The following is a 19,589-nucleotide window of genomic DNA, read 5'->3' as shown; positions in this document are numbered from 1 at the left end:
TATTTTTACCTGGACGGCTTCGTCAATAAACAGAACTGGTGCATATGGGGAACCGAAAAGCCCCATGTTGCAGTCCCATTGTCCCTGCATCCTCAAAAAGTACTGGTCTGGGCCGCCATTTCTTCCAAAGGAATCATTGGCCCATTTTTCAGATCCGAAACGATTACTGCATCACGCTAACTGGACATTCTTCGTGAATTTGTGGTGGTACAAACTGCCTTAGACGACACTGCGAACACCTCGTGGTTTATGCAAGATGGTGCCCGGCCACATCACACGGCCGACGTCTTTAATGTCCTGAATGAATATTTCGATGATCGTGTGATTGCTTTGGGCTATCCGAAACATACAGGAGGCGGCGTGGATTGGCCTCCCTATTCGCCAGACATGAACCCCTGTGACTTCTTTCTGTGGGGACACTTGAAAGACCAGGTGTACCGCCAGAATCCAGAAACAATTGAACAGCTGAAGCAGTACATCTCGTCTGCATGTGAAGCCATTCCGCCAGACACGTTGTCAAAGGTTTCGGGTAATTTCATTCAGAGACTACGCCATATTATTGCTACGCATGGTGGATATGTGGAAAATATCGTACTATAGAGTTTACCAGACCGCAGCGCCATCTGTTGTTGAAAATTGTAACTACTGTAATTTCGAAAGTTTGTCTGCCTTAAAATGTACTGTTGTCCCAAGCATATTGCAACAAACGGTGTATTTCTATCGCTGCTTGTTTAGTTTTTATTGCCGTTTCAAATATACCGGTCATTTTTGAAGCACCCTGTATTAACTACAGGGGTAAATTGGGTGGGTCTGGGGTCGTGATGGAGGTTGACAAGTCGCAGTTTGGGAAGAAGTAGTATGGGAGGGGTAAGTCTCTGGTTGGTTTATGGGTGGCGGGGGGGGGGGGGGGGTGCGGCTGTTGTTTCTGGGGGTGGTTATTTAGTGTGTGTGTTTAGGGTTTTGGAGGGATGAACAAAGAGGGAATTGGTGGGATTAATTGAGGAGTATATAGAGGAGGGTAGTACAATAGTTTTAGATTCTTTTTCACCTTATAGGGGTTGGGCCAGGTGGAGTATGACCATTTAGTTGTTAATCATAGTTCAGAAATCACGAATTATGAGACTGGGGCATGCACAAATACGATAGAGGGGTTTTGGGGGCGGTTAAGTCAGTCATTGGTAAGGGGAAGAGGTGCTCTTCTAACCTTCAGTCTTATTTAGATGAGTATTGTTGGTGGAAGTGTGTCCCTGTGGGCTATTGCATTTTTTGGTTTTTTTTTAAGGGCTATTAGTAAAATGTATAGACCAAAGGTGGTTGGTTAAAGAGTGGGGGGCTGCAGCTCAGATGGGGGGGGGGGGGGGGGGAGTTGATTGTAATGTTTGTGGATGTGGGTGGGTGGGTGGTGGTTGTTTTATGATTATGTTGTAGAGGATCTGCTTTGTTGCAGTTGATTTTGAGTTGTAGTGTGTGATTGAGATTTGTTAATTTTTTTGTTATTTATTTGTTGATGGATGTTTGATTTTGGGGGGACGGTGAAGGTTGGGGGGGGGGGGGCTGGTAGGTTGTGGGTTGGTTGGGAGCTTGTTTTGGTTGCGTTTTTGTGTGTGTGTGTGTGTATGATTGTGGTGCTTGACCTAGTGTGTAATGCCAGAATTTTTTTGTGGTGAGTAGTCTTTTTTTTTTTAGTGTATTTTACGTGTGTTGTGATGTTCAGTGGGGTATTTATGTGTTGTGTGGTCGGTGGTATTTACTGTATGTGTTTTGGTTGATGTTTCGGTATTGGCACTTGGGGAAGTACTCTATTTAAATTCTTTTGGTATCGTTATTTGATTTTGAGCTAAATAGGTCAAGGGAAGTGTCCGATCCCAATGGGCTGTCGTAGCTACTATGGGTGCTTTGGTATCGTGAGCTGCTGTTGACCTATATAGGTTAAGGGAAGTGACCGATTCCTGAGGATATTGCAAGTGTAATGGAATTTTGTGTTGTCGTGTTGTGTCGTCGTTTTGTGTGGTTTGCGATGGTGGTGTGTGTTTATACTAAGTTTTCCCCACCCAAAAACCCCCAACTTCCCCACACTGGTCCTGTTAGATTGATTATATTTTTGGAGGTAGATGTGTGTGTTGGTTTTTTAATTTATTTTTTGCTGTGCTGTTGTCATGTTTTCGTAATGACGTCATAAGTGCCATATTGGAGTCGTCGTGAATGGTCGTTTCCGCCATAATGATGATGTCATTGGTCAAAGCAGACAGGTGGAATCAGACACTAATGTAATTCCTTGTTACTTTCTCTATGCTTTGGATTTTGTACCTCTTCCATGTTTATCTGCCTTTCAGTCCATTTTGAATATGCATTTTTAATTAATTTTGCCAGTTCTTTCCTCTACCACTAGGCACTCGTGGTTTCTACCTCTTTTTCTAGATCATTTCTAATGTGATCGATTTGGTTCTCAAGTTTAACTCCATTTTCAGCACATTGTTTCTCAAACATCTCCACCTTCCTACTATTGTCATCACAAAGTTTCTCTCTCTCTTCTACATATTTACTACTCAACATTAATTTCTCATTAGTATCATCACAATCTTTAATTACTGCCTCAAATGTCTTATTTAATTCTGAAAGATTAGTGCTAACTAGCTTAATTTCCTTTTTAATTCCTTTCTTCAGTTCATCCTTTAAGCTAACCATGTCAGTTCCAATGCTATCAGTTTTCTTTTTCACCATGCTTAAGTCTTTTTTCATTCTACTGATGTTATTTTCCACCCTACTAATGTCTTCTTTCGTACTCATATTGCTCAAAACACTCAAACTACTTGTAATTTGCCTTAACATCGCTTCCACTTTTCCGTTTGCCATAAACTTTTGCCCTTGCAGATTTTCGCTACTAGATTCCTCCTCACTAACCTTAAGGTTCTTATCTTTGTCCATTTCGCTCTTTACAACAGGACTTTCGTCCCCATCCTTCAAAGTTACATTCATGTCTACAGAACCAGTCGCACTTACGTCCTATTTGTTTAACAACTTAACCTCTACACCTTTGTCCTGACACACTGTCGTGTTCATTAAGGCCACTCATTATGTATCACTTAATGCAAAACAGGTTTTCTTATGAAATTGCCTTATTCGCTGCTGCTGCTGTTGTTGCAGTTGCCATCTCGGTTCTTTGTCACTCATCTGCATGGCCGCTGCAGTTGTCATCTTGATTTGTTGTCTGCTGCAAGTTGTAATTCTCTCGGCGATGAGTCTTTTTTATCTCCAGTCAGCTGCGTTCACCTGCATGCTGAATGGCTGCTTCCATAGAACCTGCTCGCTGATTGGCTGCTGTCATGCCGTGGCCATGAAACCTATGCGTTGATTGGCTCTTGCACCACTACACTGTATACCGCTGTTGAGTTCTCTGCTCAAAATTCGCGAGTCATTGTTTATTGTGGCTAAGTACAATATTCATCACATCGGGGAACCACATGTAGCGGTTGGCCTGTTTTATTTTCTACATTTGTTGTCCTCGGTGTCGACGTAACTGCACTGCTACACTGGCTGAAAAATGGGTTTTGTAATTTGGACACTAACTAAGGTAAATATTGTAGCCAGCAGGTGCACAGTTGCGTTTCACAGATGTTTACCTTCACTTTTCACAACCCCCCCGCCCCGCCAATACACATTTAATATGGCCAGTGCACTATTGTTTAACTTCCTATAAGCCTCGTTAAGGGGCTCTGGAACGCCCTATACTTGCAATGTTAAAATAACACTTATAAATTACATCTTTCCTCACAAAGTATTTGAGGTAGGAAGTTGAACTTTTTACAGATTATTTATTGGAATATGGGCTACAACTTAACACAGGGATTTTACAAAATTTTAGTTCAGTTATTAAAGATGATTTTTTTTCAATTGTAATGAAAATTCACAACATTTTTTTGCAATTTTTTATTTATATATTCAAAAATATACAGTTTTTTGGGAAAAGGCTGTGTTAAATTATGCAGAAGGTACTGTGTAACATTTACTGAAAGTTTGAAACAAATATGTTTGGAAGAATCCTTAGAAAACATGTAATTAGTATGAGAAAATAAAAGTTTTGGGATTAACTTTCTAGTGCATTCCAGGTCCATAGGATGGATTATCTCCATCCTCTGCAAACTCCTCCTCCAGCTTCCTCTTGTTCCTCCTCCTGTTTTCTCTTGCTTGTATTTCTAGACTCTTTACAGCCCTGTCTGCAGCCCGAAGGCGTTCCTTGTCTAAAGCAAGCATCGCTCGTTGTTGTGTTCGTAGATTTTGCTACCATTTTCTTCAGTTGCAGTTACTGCAACACTGTTCCAAAAGGTGGTCATGTATGAACACTTATCACATTTCAGTTGTATTTCACTAGCAAGTCCTACGTGCTTTATTATGGCGAGTTCCAGACCAACTTCACTACAATGAATACATCTTACACAGTTTGAAAAAATTCCTTTGAGAACCGACATATCAAATATTTCATTCACATCCGATTCGCCCATAAAACATTCATAGTTTTCACTCATTGAACCAAGCTTCTTCTGTGAAGTATTTTTCTTTCCCACTTTGACTGCTATGGGCTGGTGTACTTGAGAGGTTAGGTTCACTCACTTGGTTATCGTCTTTATTGTTTACAGTAATAACACATACCTTTGGCTTTCCAACATTTCTCCTTTTCTTAAAAGCCTTCAGAGGATTTTTAATAACTTTACTTTTACTCATTATTATACTTCAACAAAACAGAGACTCAAGAAACAGAATTAATTACGAATATTTTCGAGATAACGACAGAGTAAATAAACATGAAACAATCGACAATCACACCAGCGATATATATTGAACCATCACAGGTTAGCCACAACACACACTTTATATCACATCACTAAAATGTACCTGATGAACACGGACGTTAATAATAACACCATTTGACAGCAGTTTAACAGCGCCACAGTGGGTCACGCCCATGTAGAACACATTTCAAAAAAAATTTAAAAATAGTTGTAGTCTTCAGAATTGAATAAATTATATATCTATTAAAAGGTAATAGTCTGCAGATTCAGAAAACGCAAAAAAGTAAAAATTGAACTTTTCATGATTTTGAGCCTTTCCGGAGCCCCTTAATAGTTTCCAGGTGAACATCCACATACTGCTTCCATAGTTTACTGTTGAACATCTACAAGCACTAAAAACATAACCACATAATTCACAGTTCTTTCGGAATAATCAGGTACTTATGAAACAGACACTGTCATAGCTTTAACACACGACCTATTGATGTAACACTTATTTGAATGTTAAGTTGCATTGTCGTCGTTCTTAGTAACACAGGTTTCTCACCTGAAATTCGGCTGTGGACTGACTGTCTCGTGACAAAAAATTGGGCCCTTATGTATCCTCAAAACAATAGGTGCCTAAACTACACATTGTTGAAAGTTAAATTAACAGATATTACAATTAAAACTTAACTCATAAAATTAACTGAATACATCGAACAATTCCGTCTTTTCAAGTTTCTTCTACTGTAAGGGTAAAGCCGAATTATTTGTTTAAATCATGAAATAAACAAATATAGTTATACAAACAATACTTTTGACAAAACTGAAAAGAACTTGCTAACACGTTTTCGAATAGAGCTAAATAGATACTTTAAGATTACTATTATTTTGTCTTCCAAATGTTTATAATTAGAATAGAATTTATATTTGTTTATACGTTAACAATAGAATTTAAGTTACAAAACAACTGCTGATTTCGCCCTATAATGAAAGATACTAACAAGTAATAGTCAAAATAAATTATAAAATCAATTACATACATAAAACTAAGCACAAAATGAGATCTGCTGTTATATTCTTTAAAACTGAGGGCCAACCTTTCTCTTTTATGGAAATGCAGATTATACACATGGATCTTAAAGGAGAGAAAAAATGAATTTTAAGGAGGCAGATGGCAAAACAGGAGGGGAAGTAAAACTATCCCAGCTTGCTTCATCACAAGTGGTCTACTTATATGCTTAAAGTGCACACTACAATTAGCCTAATGTGCATGCAATCCACACAGGAACGATGCGAAGCAGGTTGTAGTGTATTCCCAGACTCTTCAGTTAAACTTAGTTTCTGAAACTTTGTAAACAGCCTTTCATGGGATGATTAACGTCTGCCAGTTGGACGATTAGCGTCTGCCAGTTCAGGTTTCTCCGTATTTCCATGACGATCTCACTTGACTGTGAACATTAATGCTGCCTTTCTTTGTATATGTTCAATTACTCTTGTTAGTCATACCTGGTATGGGACCCACACACTTGAACGATATTTTAACATGGGATGGTCAAGAAATTTATGAAACTTCCTGGCAGATTAAAACTGTGTGCCGGACTGACACTCGCACTCAGGATCTTTTCCTTTCGTGGGCAAGTGTTCTACCACTGCCAGGGGCCGCTCGTCAACGCAGATGCAACGACCACGGGTGGTTAGGCTGTACAGAAGGGACTTCTTGGTATGGAATGGGTGGCAGCTGTCAAAGTGGAGGTATTTCCGATGGTTAGTAGTTTTGATATGGACATCTACAATCCGTTCATCATAAGAATAAACCAGACGTAAAGTGTAAACAAACACAAATGTGATGATTGGTCAGAAGCTGCAGCACACGTACACTGGTGTTGTTACGCTCTTGGAAGTAGGTCCTACTTATGTATTAGGTATCCGATTACTAAGACACATTAAATGAATCTTAAAGACACCCAAATGTGTTAACAGCCATAACAATGTTTTCCTTAATCACGCTTTAGCAACGTAATTTTTTACTTCAAAAATCGTAAACAGTCGCAGCCTCTGCAGTGCTGTGCTCTTGATTGTCGCACTGTTAATGCGCAGTATGAAAATGGCTGAGGCTGCTTTCTGTTCTGTAGTGAAATACACACGTGGAACATGGTTAAAAAGAGCCGAGAAATAGGCTGCTCTTAATGTTTTTGATGAATTTACAGAGGTAATTGGCTTTAAAGTTTTCTCCGTTGTATACAATGCAGTTGAGCAACTACGTGATGTTGAATATGTAACACAGTAGGTAACATAATGGAATGTGAATACAATGCGGTAATTCATGCGTTGGTTCGAGCCTCCGCAGAATCAGTTTTTCCTTGTTCTATTTTAAATACCTACATCCCGTAATTATAAAACTCATCATCATTTTTTCATGAATAATGCACGTCTTCTTGTTTCTAATTACATACTGGATGCGAAATTCCTGTTTCCATTTCAAATACAAATCCTTAATTATCGATTTTTATGAAAGACGGTTCATAAAGGTTGTTTAAATTAAGAAAACATGTTGTTGTTGTGGTCTTCAGCCCTGAGACTGGTTTCATGCAGCTCTCCATGCTACTCTATCCTGTGCAAGCCTCTTCATCTCCCAGTACCTACTACAACCTACATCCTTCTGAATCTGCTTAGTGTATTCATCTCTTGGTCTCCTTCTACGATTTTTACCCTCCACGCTGCCCTCCAGTACTAAATTGGTGATCCCTTGATGCCTCAGAACATGCCCTACCAACCGATCCCTTCTTCTAGTCAAGTTGTGCCACAAAATCCTCTTCTCCCCAATTCTATTCAATACCTCCTCATTAGTTATGTGATCTACCCACCTAATCTTCGGCATTCTTCTGTAGCACCACATTTCGAAAGCTTCTATTCTCTTCTTGTCTAAACTATTTATCGTCCATGTTTCACTTCCATACATGGCTACACTCCATACAAATACTTTCAGAAAAGACTTCCTGACACTTAAATCTATACTCGATGTTAACAAATTTCTCTTCTCCAGAAACGCTTTCCTTGCCATTGCCAGTCTACATTTTATATCCTCTATACTTCGACCATCATCAGTTATTTTGCTCCCCAAAAAGCAAAACTCCTTTACTACTTTAAGTGTCTCATTTCCTAATCTAAATCCCTCAGCATCACCCAACTTAATTCGACTACATTCCATTATCCTCGTTTTGCTTTTGTTGATGTTCATCTTATACCCTCCTTTCAAGACACTGTCCATTCCGTTCAACTGCTCTTCCAAGTACTTTGCTGTCTCTGACAGAATTACAATGTCATCGGCGAACCTCAAAGTTTTTATTTCTTCTCCATGGATTTTAATACCTACTCCGAACTTTTCTTTCGTTTCCTTTACTGCTTGCTCAATATACAGATTGAACAGCATTGGGGAGAGGCTACAACCTTGCCTCACTCCCTTCCCAACCATTGCTTCCATTTCATGCCCCCTCAACTCTTATAACTGCCCTCTGGTTTCTGTACAAATTGTAAATGGCCTTTCGCTCCCTGTATTTTACCCCTGCCACCTTCAGAATTTGAAAGAGAGTATTCCAGTCAACATTGTGAAAAGCTTTCTCGAAGTCTACAAATGCTAGAAATGTAGGTTTGGCTTTCCTTCATCTTTCTTCTAAGATAAGTTGTAGGGTCAGTATTGCCTCACGTGTTCCAACATTTCTACGGAATCCAAACTGATCTTCCCCGAGGTCAGCTTCTACCAGCTTTTCCATTCGTCTGTAAAGAATTCGCATTAGTATTTTACAGCGGCGACTTCTTAAACTGGTAGTTCGGTAATTTTCACATCTGTCAACACCTGCTTTCTTTGGGATTGGAATTATTATATTCTTCTTGAAGTCTGAGGGAATTTCGCCTGTTTCATACATCTTGCTCACCAGATGGTAGAGTTTTGTCAGGACTGGCTCTCCCAAGGCCGTCAGTAGTTCCAATGGAATGTTGTCTACTCCGGGGGCCTTGTTTCGACTCAAGTCTTTCAGTGCTCTGTCAAACTCTTCACGCAGTATCGTATCTCCCATTTCATCTTCATCTACATCCTCTTCCATTTCCATAATATTGTCCTCAAGTACATCGCCCTTGTATAGACCCTCTATATACTCCTTCCATCTTTCTGCTTTCCCTTCTTTGCTTAGAACTGGGTTTCCATCTGAGCTCTTGATATTCATACAAGTGGATCTCTTTTCTCCAAAGGGCTCTTTAATTTTCCTGTAGGCATTATCTGTCTTACCCCTTGTTTGATAAGCCTCTACATCCTTACATTTGTCCTCTAGCCATCCCTGCTTAGCCATTTTGCACTTCCTGTCGATCTCATTTTTGAGACGTTTGTATTCCTTTTTGCCTGCTTCACTTGCTGCATTTTTGTATTTTCTCCTTTCATCAGTTAAATTCAGCGTCTCTTCTGTTACCCAAGGATTTCTACTAGCCCTCGTCTTTTTACCTACTTGATCCTCTGCTGCCTTCACTATTTAATTCCTCAGAGCTACCCATCCTTCTACTGTATTTATTTCCCCCATTCCTGTCAATTGCTCCCTTATGCTCTCCCTGAAACTCTGTACAACCTCTGGTTTAGTCAGTTTATCCAGGTCCCATCTCCTTAAATTCTCACCTTTTTGCAGTTTCTTCAGTTTTAATCTACAGTTCATAACCAATAGATTGTGGTCAGAGTCCACATCTGCTCCTGGAAATGTCTTACAATTTGAAACCTGGTTCCTAAATCTCTGTCTTACCATTATATAATCTATCTGATACCTTTTAGTATCTCCAGGATTCTTCCAGGTATACAACCTTCTTTTATGATTCTTGAACCAAGTGTTAGCTATGATTAGGTTATGCTCTGTGCAAAATTCTACCAGGCGGCTTCCTCTTCCATTTCTTACCCCAATGCATATTCACCTACTACGTTTCCTTTTCTTCCTTTTCCTACTGTCGAATTCCAGTCACCCATGACTATTAAATTTTCATCTCCCTTCACTACCTGAATAATGTCTTTTATCTCATCATACATTTCATCAATTTCTTCATCATCTGCAGAGCTAGTTGGCATATAAACTTGTACTACTGTAGTAGGCGTGGGCTTTGTGTCTATCTTGGCCACAATAATGCGTTCACTATGCTGTTTGTAGTAGCTTACCCGCACTCCTATTTTTTTTATTCATTATTAAACCTACTCCTGCTTTACCCCTATTTGATTTTGTATTTATAACCCTGTATTCACCTGACCACAAGTCTTGTTCCTCCTGCCACCGAACTTCACTAATTCCCACTACATCTGACTTTAACCTATCCATTTCCCTTTTTAAAAGACTAAGCTACCTGCCCGATTAAGGGATCTGACATTCCACGCTCCGATCTGTGGAACGCCAGTTTTCTTTCTCCTAATAACGATGTCCTCTTGAGTAGTGCCCACCCGGAGATCCGAATGGGGGACTATTTTACCTCCGGAATATTTTACCCGAGAGGACGCCATCATCATTCAGTCATACAGTAAAGCTGCATGCCCTCGGGAAAAATTACAGCTGTAGTTTCCCCTTGCTTTCAGCCATAAACATAACAATTTAATTTTTTAAGGCAAAAATGGAAAACCAAATCTTCTATGTCCATCATTTTATACCACAGAGGTAGATAAGTATCGTAGAAAACATGAGAAACTATCTTTTCACAGCATCGAGCGCATCATACAAATGTTGTATTTTTACATTTGCTACTGTACCATTACAATATGAACCCAACAGAACTGATTTAGAGACAAGCTGCGGGATATGGCCCGAGAAGTAACGAGACGAACTGGAACTAACGCACACTGCTTTTTCATATGCCACTGCCGAATGCTGGTGGGATATAGAACAGCTCGTCAAAAAAGAAGAGAAAATGCTGCACCTGGTTGGCCTTGTGAATTCTGTTGTTGATACGCTCATTATCAATGTAGCGGGTGACAATTCCAGAACTGAAATGTATTTATCGGATTCTGTTAAGGAAGGAGCTAAGAATTACCAGATGAGTGACTGTAAGTAATACCATCAGTGGCTTCAATATTTAACTATACGTTGAAATCCTTCAATATTCTCTTACGCTGCACACAGCTTATGCAGAAAAATACCCTGTGGTAGGTCAGGAATTTTCATCATTCTTGTTGTTAATTACAATAGTACGTTAGCTAAAAACGATAACATGTTGCGGTTTCATATAAGGAGTGTTGTTGTTGTTGTTGTTGTTGTGGTGGTCTTCAGTCCTGAGACTGGTTTGATGCAGCTCTCCATGTTACTCTATCCTGTGCAAGCTTCTTCATCTCCCAGTACCTACTGCAACCTACATCCTTCTGAATCTGCTTAGTGTATTCATCTCTTGGTCTCCCCCTATGACTTTTACCCTCCACGCTGCCCTCCAATACTAAATTGGTGATCCCTTGATACCTCAGAACATGTCCTACCAACCGATCCCTTCTTCTGGTCAAGTTGTGCCACAAACTTCTCTTCTCCTCAATCCTATTCAATACTTCATCATTAGTTATGTGATCTACCCACCTAATCTTCAGCATTCTTCTGTAGCACCACATTTCAAAAGCTTCTATTCTCTTCTTGTCCAAACTATTTACCGTCCATGTTTCACTTCCATACATGGCTACACTCCATACAAATACTTTCAGAAATAACTTCCTGACACTTAAATCCATACTCGATGTTAACAAATTTCTCTTCTTCAGAAACGCTTTCCTTGCCATTGCCAGTTTACATTTTATATCCTCTCTACTTCGTCCATCATCAGTTATTTTGCTCCCCCAATAGCAAAACTCCTTTACTACTTTAAGTGTCTCATTTCCTAATCTAATACCCTCAGCATCACCCGACTTAACTCAACTACATTCCATTATCCTCGTTTTGCTTTTGTTGATGTTCATCTTATATCCTCCCTTCAAGACACCATCCATTCCGTTCAACTGCTCTTCCAAGTCCTTTGCTGTCTCTGACAGAATTACAATGTCATCGGCGAACCTCAAAGTTTTTATTTCTTCTCCATGGATTTTAATACCTACTCCAAATTTTTCTTTTGTTTCCTTTACTGCTTGCTCAATATACAGATTGAATAACATCGGGGAGAGGCTACAACCCTGTCTTACTCCCTTCCCAACCACTGCTTCCCTTTCATGTCCCTCAACTCTTATAACTGCCATCTGGTTTCTGCACAAGTTGTAAATAGCCTTTCGCTCCCTGTATTTTACCCCTGCCACCTCTAGAATTTGAAAGAGAGTATTCCAGTCAACATTGTCAAAAGCTTTCTCTAAGTCTGCAAATGCTAGAAACGTAGGTTTGCCTTTCCTTAATCTTTCTTCTAAGATAAGTCGTAAGGTCAGTATTGCCTCACGTGTTCCAGTATTTCTACGGAATCCAAACTGATCTTCCCCGAGGTCGGCTTCTACTAGTTTTTCCATTCATCTGTAAAGAATTTGTGTTAGTACTTTGCAGCTGTGGCTTATTAAACTGATGGTTCGGTAATTTTCACATCTGTCAACACCTGCTTTCTTTGGGATTGGAATTATTATATTCTTCTTGAAGTCTGAGGGTATTTCGCCTGTTTCATACATCTTGCTCACCAGATGGTAGAGTTTTGTGAGGACTGGCTCTCCCAAGGCCGTCAGTAGTTCCAATGGAATTTTGTCTACTCCGGGGGCCTTGTTTTATTATTATGTATTATGGGAGATTTGCAGTGTATTATTTAATTTTGTTTAAAAATTAAACGACATTTGAAGCTGTATTGCTACTCTGCTCATCTCTTTACGTGTGAACTGCAGCTGGCCATGTCCAGCAGGCTAGCTGTACCAGCTGCCCAGCCAGTGCTGTCCAAGTTAAATGCACCAGTGAAGCTGTTGTTCCGTATTATTGTTAAGTCGATGTGTGCTTAACGCACAGCACAAAACATACCCTTATTATCGTACTTGACACTACTCGAGACAGCTTGGCTGCAGTTCCACATGATACTAAAATCCAAATGAGGTTCTTATGATGAACGGATTATAGGGAGGTGGTTTGTTGGGTTGAGTAGGACCAGGTGAAGCAAATAGGGGAGAGGCATTTGACGTTCTGGAAGAATGTGGACAGGGTGTCTTCACCCTCGATCCATATCGCAGGGTGTCTTCACCCTCGATCCATATCGCAGGATGTCTTCAGTGAATCTGAACCAGGTGAGGGGTCTAGGATTCAAGGTGTATAGGAAGGATTCCTCTTGATGGCCCATGAATAGATTGGCATAGGATGGTGCCATGCGGGTGCCCATAGCTGTACCTCAGATTTGTTTGTAGGTTATGCCTTCAAAGGAGAAGTATTTGTGGGTGAAGATATAGTTGGTGTTGGCAACTAGGAAGGAAGTTGTTGGTTTGGAATCCGTCGGGTGCTGGAAAAGGTACTGTTCAATAGCAGTAAGGCCACGGGCATGAGGGATGTTAGTGTAAAGGGAGGTGGTATCAACAGTGACAAGCAGGGTACTGTGTGGTAAAGGGACAGGAACTGTGGAGAGTCAGTGGAAGAAATGGTTGGTATCTTTTATATAAGAGAGTAGGTTCCAGGTAATAGGTTGAAGGTGTTGGTCTACGAGAGCAGACATTCTCTCAGTGGGGGCACAGTTAGCCACAATGGAGTGTCCTGGGTGGTTCGGTTTATAGACTTTAGGAAGCATTTAGAAGGTAGGAGTGCAGGGAGTGGTAAGAATGAGCAGAGAGATGGACTCCATGGAGAGGTTCCGGGATGGGCCTAAGAATTTGAGGAGTGACTGGAGATCCTGCTGTATGGTGTCACTGTGGCAAGGTTTGTAGGTGGATGTGTCTGACAGCTTGCAGGGTACTTCTGCCAGGCAATCCTTGCAATTCAAAACAACAGTAGTGGAGCCTTTGTCCGCAGGTAGCTTCATAAAGTCGGGATCAGTTTTTGGATAGTGGACTGCGGATGTAAAGTTAGTTTGCATCTTGAGGGCTTTGGGGAATGATGCTGAGGCAAGGTTCGAGGATAAGACACTACAGAAAATTTACAGAGGGTGATTTGGGGGCAGTGGGGGTGGATCATGGTTGGATGGAGGAGTTAACTGAGTTAGGCAGGATTCAACATTGGTATTCAGTTGAGCCTGTTTGGTAGGGTTGGTGGTGAATAAGTGTTTCCACTGTAGGGACTGGGAGAAGGAGACAAGGTCTTTAACAAGTCTTGCATGACTGAATTTGGGAGTGGGGCAAAAGGTGAGGCCTTTGGAAAGGACTGATATATCTGTGACGCTAAGGCTTCTGGAGGAAAGGTTCATGACAGTGTTGAGGGTTTGTTTAGGTTCTGGATTCTGTATGATGATGAGAGGGCGTTTTGGATGGTGGGGTGAATATAGTAGGCCTGCAAGACAGGGTTTTCAGCTATGAGGGAACGTGGAGGTGGTTTGGAGGCTGTTGTAGAGGTGGTTGACAGTGGTACTCCAAGGCAGACGTACAAAGTGAGCAGGGTGGAGAGCTTTTTGAGGTGGTGTTGTACATGTTGCTCTAGTTCCTGGAGGGCAAGAGTTTCAAAGTGTGTTATGGGTCCCAGGAATTTGGGATTGCATAGCAGGAGAATTCTGCAGATGGAGAGAAGGTACTGTAAGGAGGTTTGGCATAGCTGTTATGATTTTGCAGGACTATGTTGGTGAGCGCTGGACTGGCAGGATCTGAACATGTGGAGATCATTGTGGAAGGAGGGCTGGCAGCCGGAGGTGGGTAATATGATGGTAATTCCATCTGGGGCAATTCCATGAGGCAAACAACAATGCAGGAACATTATATGGGACTGGGTTCTTGCTATGGATAAAGAAACTTTTCTGTATTGACGCAGATGGTCCTTCCATCTGTGTCCATGAAGGCTTCAGTGAGACCCTCGGTACATTTCGAGAGGGACTGCTTGTCCCTACAGATGTGAGGACCACGGGTGGTTAGGCTGTATGGAAGGGACTTCTTGGTATGGAACAGGTGGTAGCTGTTGAAGTGGAGGTATTGCTGGTGGTTAGTATGTTTGATATGGACGGAGGTACTGATGTAGCCATATCTGAGGTGGAGGTCAAGATCTATCTAGGAATGTGGCTTGTTGAGTTGAGTAGGATCACATGAAGCAAATGAGGGAGAAGTTGTTGAGGTTCTGGAGGAAGGTGGATGAGTGTCCTCACCCTTGATAGAGATCGCATAAATGTCATCAGTGAATCTGAACTAGGTGAACTGTCCCAATCTTGTACAAAAACAAATCTCCCGTGCCTTATCTTTCCAGTCTCCCACCACCTCCCAAAGTTCCACCGTCCGACCACAGAGGAACATTCCCCTCTTAACTCTGTACCACCCAAGACTGGAGCAACTGAATTACATTCTCCGCCAGGGTTTTGACTACCTCTCGCTGTGTCCTAAAACAAGAAATGTCCGGCCCACTTTCCTTCCCACCCCTCCTACAGTCCTATTCCGCCGTCCACCGAACCTACACAATATACTCGTCCATTCTTACACAATCCCTGCTCCCAACCCCTTAACTCATGGCTCATACCCCTGTAATAAATGTTGATGCAACACCTGTCCCACACATTCTCCCATCACCACCTACAGCAGTCCGGTTACAAGCATCACCTATCCCGTCAGAGGCAAGGCTACCAGTGAAACCGATCATGCGATCAACAATATTAGGGAAAGGAAAGTTGCCACTCACCATATAGCGGAGATGCTGAGTCGCAGATAGACACAACAAAATGACTGTCACAAATACGGTTTTCAGCCTGTAAGGTCTTCCATCAAAAATGATGCTGAGTCACAGATAGGCACAACGGAATGACTGTCACAAATACAGCTTTCGACCCGTAAGGCCTTCCATTTAAAATAGACCCTCCAAACCCCCCCCCCCCTCAAACACACACACACACACACACACACACACACACACACACACACACACGACTGCAGTCTCAGGCAACTGTACCCACACTGTGAGCAGCAGCACCCGTGCATGATGGGAGTGGCGACTGGGTGGGGGTAAGGAGGACAGTGCAGTGTTGCTAGGGAGTGTGCAGGGACAATGTGGAGAGAGGGTAAGGCAGCTATGTGCAGCCGGGAGGTTGGGCGGAGGCATGAGGCAGGGGTGAGATGGGGAGGGGGTGGGGGTAGCGGAAAAGGAAAGAAGCAAACAAACTGTGTGCGATGGTGGAATGAGGGCTGTATAGAGCTAGAGTGGGCTAACCCATTGTTCCAGGAGAGAGACAGTAACATTTTCACTAGTTGGAGGGGCAAAGTGTGGATGACTGACTATTTTGACCTTTTAATATGTTTTGACCTTTTAATATTACCCAATATGGCTTTGCGGTGCTGGCACTGCAAACACCCGAAAGCAAAAGGAAACTACAGCCGTATGTTTTTCCCCCAACAGCATGCAGTTATACTGTATCCCTAAATGATGATGGAATCCTCTTGGGTAAATAATTCTGGAGATAAAATAGCCCCCTTTTTGACCTCCAGAAGGGGACTCCTCATGAGGATGTCATCATCAGAAGAAACAAACTGGTGATCTACTGGTCAGTGCATAGAACATTAGATCCTTTAATTGGGTAGAAAGGTTGAAATTAGATGTAGTGGGACTTAGTGAAGTGGGGTTGAAGGAAGAACAGGACTCCCCGTCGCATCAGTACATGGTTATCAACATAAAATAAAATATGGCCTAATAATTAATAAGAAAATAAAATGTGGGTAAGCTAATATACTGCGGTGTACCATGTCAATTCTGGGGAATACCATGATCCACTTCTGACCACTCAAGCTGACAAAAGGTGTTCATGGAAACCAGAAACATTGTTTAGGTAGTGTTTAAATGTGGAACATCCCACTGAGTGCACTCTGGTTTGGTGCATGTGCAGATGGGCTGTACATGACGTCAGCTCAGAACTTCAACATGGGGCAACGGCAAGTGAGCTCCTCCACCTGCTGTAAAGGGCCACTTATGCTTTGATATCACAGCTTGGTGGTGCCTTGGAAGTTACGAAGCAAAAAGCATGGGCAATAATGTCAACACCAGGACAAATGAAGATTATATATGAGGGTATTTCACTTGTCTCATATATCTTGCACACGAGGTGTTATAGTTTTGTCATGCCTGACTCTTGAAACAATCTCAATGATTCTTAAGAGAATGTTGTGTAGTATATGTATACATGTTGTAATCTATTTGCAGTTACAGGTTGAGATATCTCTTCATCCGCAATTGTAAATGAAATTGTATGGTGGAAGAATTAGGTTTATAATGCAGAAGAGTTATCACAAAACTGACTACATTATTTTAGTAGCCTGAGCAGGTTGGAGATCTCTTTCAGCATCAGACATGTCATAGTCTAGCGGCACTGTATAGCAGGTCCACTACAGTGAATAACATCACGAGTGGTGACCCCAAGATATTTATATGGTAAAAGTTGGCATACTTATCAGGAGATTAAATACCATAAAAGCCATGTGTGGAGTGGAACACATCTTAGCTAAACACCACTTGTTTCACCCTTATATGCAACATAGTGAATCATTATCATAACCAAGAGAGACATGAAAGCCCTAAACCCATCACAGTAGCACAAATTTATATCCCAACTAGCTCCACAGATGATGATGATGATGATGATGAGATTGAAAGAATGTATGATAAGATAAAGGAAATTAGTTAATGGAGATGGAAATTTGTAACGGATGATTGGAACTCTGTAGTATGAAAAGGAAGAGGAGGAAAAACATTAGGGTAATATGTACCGGGGGACAGGAATGAAAGAGATAGTCACATGGTAGAAAAAAAAATGGCACGAGCACTATGGGACTTTACTTCTGAGGTCATCAGTCCCCTAGAACTTAGAGCTACTTAAACCTAACTAACCTAAGGACATCACACACATCCATGCCCGAGGCAGGATTCGAACCTGCGACCGTAGCAGTAGCACAGTTCCAGACTGTAGCACCTACAACTGCTCGGCCACCCCGACCGGCACATGGTAGAATTTTGCACAGAGCATAATTTAATAATCGCTAACATTTGGTTTAAAGAAATAATGTTTTATTAGTGGAAGGGACCTAGGGACACTGGGAGGTTTGTGATTGCTTATTAAAGGTATGTTAGAGATGTTGAAACCAGATCTTAAACTGTAATACACATCCAGGAACTGATGTGGAGTCAATAATTAATTGGCTATGAGATTAAAAAAAAAAATACAAAAAGGTAAGAAGTTAAGATGATGAGACCCGAATATATTGAAGGAGTGAAACGCCGTTGAGAGTTTCAGAGGAAGATTTAGCAACAGCGGACTGAAACAGGAGAAAGGAATACAATAAAAGACGAATGGGTGGGTGCGATAGATGAAATATGGAGGACAACAGAGGATCATATCCTTGCATAACACAGGAAATGTGGAATTTAAGTGATGAAAGGAGAAAATATAAAATGCAGGAAACAGAAGGTGAAAGGAAATACAGACATCTAAAAAATGAGACTGAAGGAAAATCGAAAATGGTTACACAAGGATGGCTACAGGCCAAATACTAGGCTGTAAAAGCTTGCATACCTAGGGGAAAGACAAATGTCAAGCGTAGGAAAATTAGAGAGACCTTTGGAGAATACAGAAACAGCTGTATAAATATCAATAACTCAGATGGCAAGCAAGTACTAAGCAAGAAAGGAAAGGTGGAAGTAATATATAGAGGGTCTATATTTGGGAAACAAACTTGAGAACAATACTATAGAAAGAAAAGAGAAGTAGGTGAAGATGAGACTGGAAATGTCACCCTGCAAGAAGAATTTGACATAGCACTGTAAGACATTATGCTGAAAACAGGTCCCCTGGAGTAGACAACATTCTCTTAAGAATCATTGAGATGATTTCAAGAGTCAGGCACGACAAAACTATACTACCTCGTGTGCAAGATATATGAGACAAGTGAAATACCCTCAGACTTCAGGACGAATATAATCATTCCAGTTCCAAAGAAGGTAAGTGCTGAGAGGTGTGAATACTATTGAACCATCACATCAATAAGTCAAGTTGCAAAATATTGACATGAATCATACACAGAAGAAAGAGAAAACAGGTAGAAGCTGACCTTGGGGAAGATCAGTTAGGGTTCTGGAGAAATGTGGGAACATGCAAAGCAATAGTGACCCTACAATTTATCCTAGGAGATACGTTAAGGAAAGGAAATCCTATGTTAATAGCATTTGCAGATTTAGAGAAAGATTTTGACAATGTTGACTGAACTACACTACTTGAAATTTTGTAGGTATCAGGGATAAAATATAGGGAACAAAAGGTTATTTACAACTTTTACAGAAACCAGACTGTAGTCATAAGAGCTGAAGGACATGAAAGGGAAGCTGCCATTGGAGCAGGGAGTGAAACAGGGTGATGAGGCGTGTGAGTGTTAGGTCCAGTAAATCTGTTTGCAGAACAGGTTTGTGAGGTAGTGTCTGTCTGTACAAGCCCTCATGAGACCTTCAGCACATTGGGCAAGGGAATTCTCATCACTGCAGATATGACATCAATAGGTGGCCAGGCTATATGGTATTTTCTTGGTGTGGAATGGATGATAGCTGTTAAAATCTAAGTACTGTTGATGGTTAGTACACTTGATATGAACAGAGCAATCAGAGAGGTAGGAGTCAACATCCAACAAAGTGGTGTGTTGGTTTGAGGAGGATGAGGTGAGATGTGAGAGAAGGTCTTAATGTTGATAATATATAAGTAATTTAAAAATCTTATAAGATGTATAAA

The sequence above is a fragment of the Schistocerca americana genome, chromosome 5 (genome assembly GCF_021461395.2).
Source record: "Schistocerca americana isolate TAMUIC-IGC-003095 chromosome 5, iqSchAmer2.1, whole genome shotgun sequence".
Classification (NCBI taxonomy): Eukaryota; Metazoa; Arthropoda; class Insecta; order Orthoptera; family Acrididae; genus Schistocerca; species Schistocerca americana.
Note: the sequence above shows the minus strand (reverse complement) of the source record.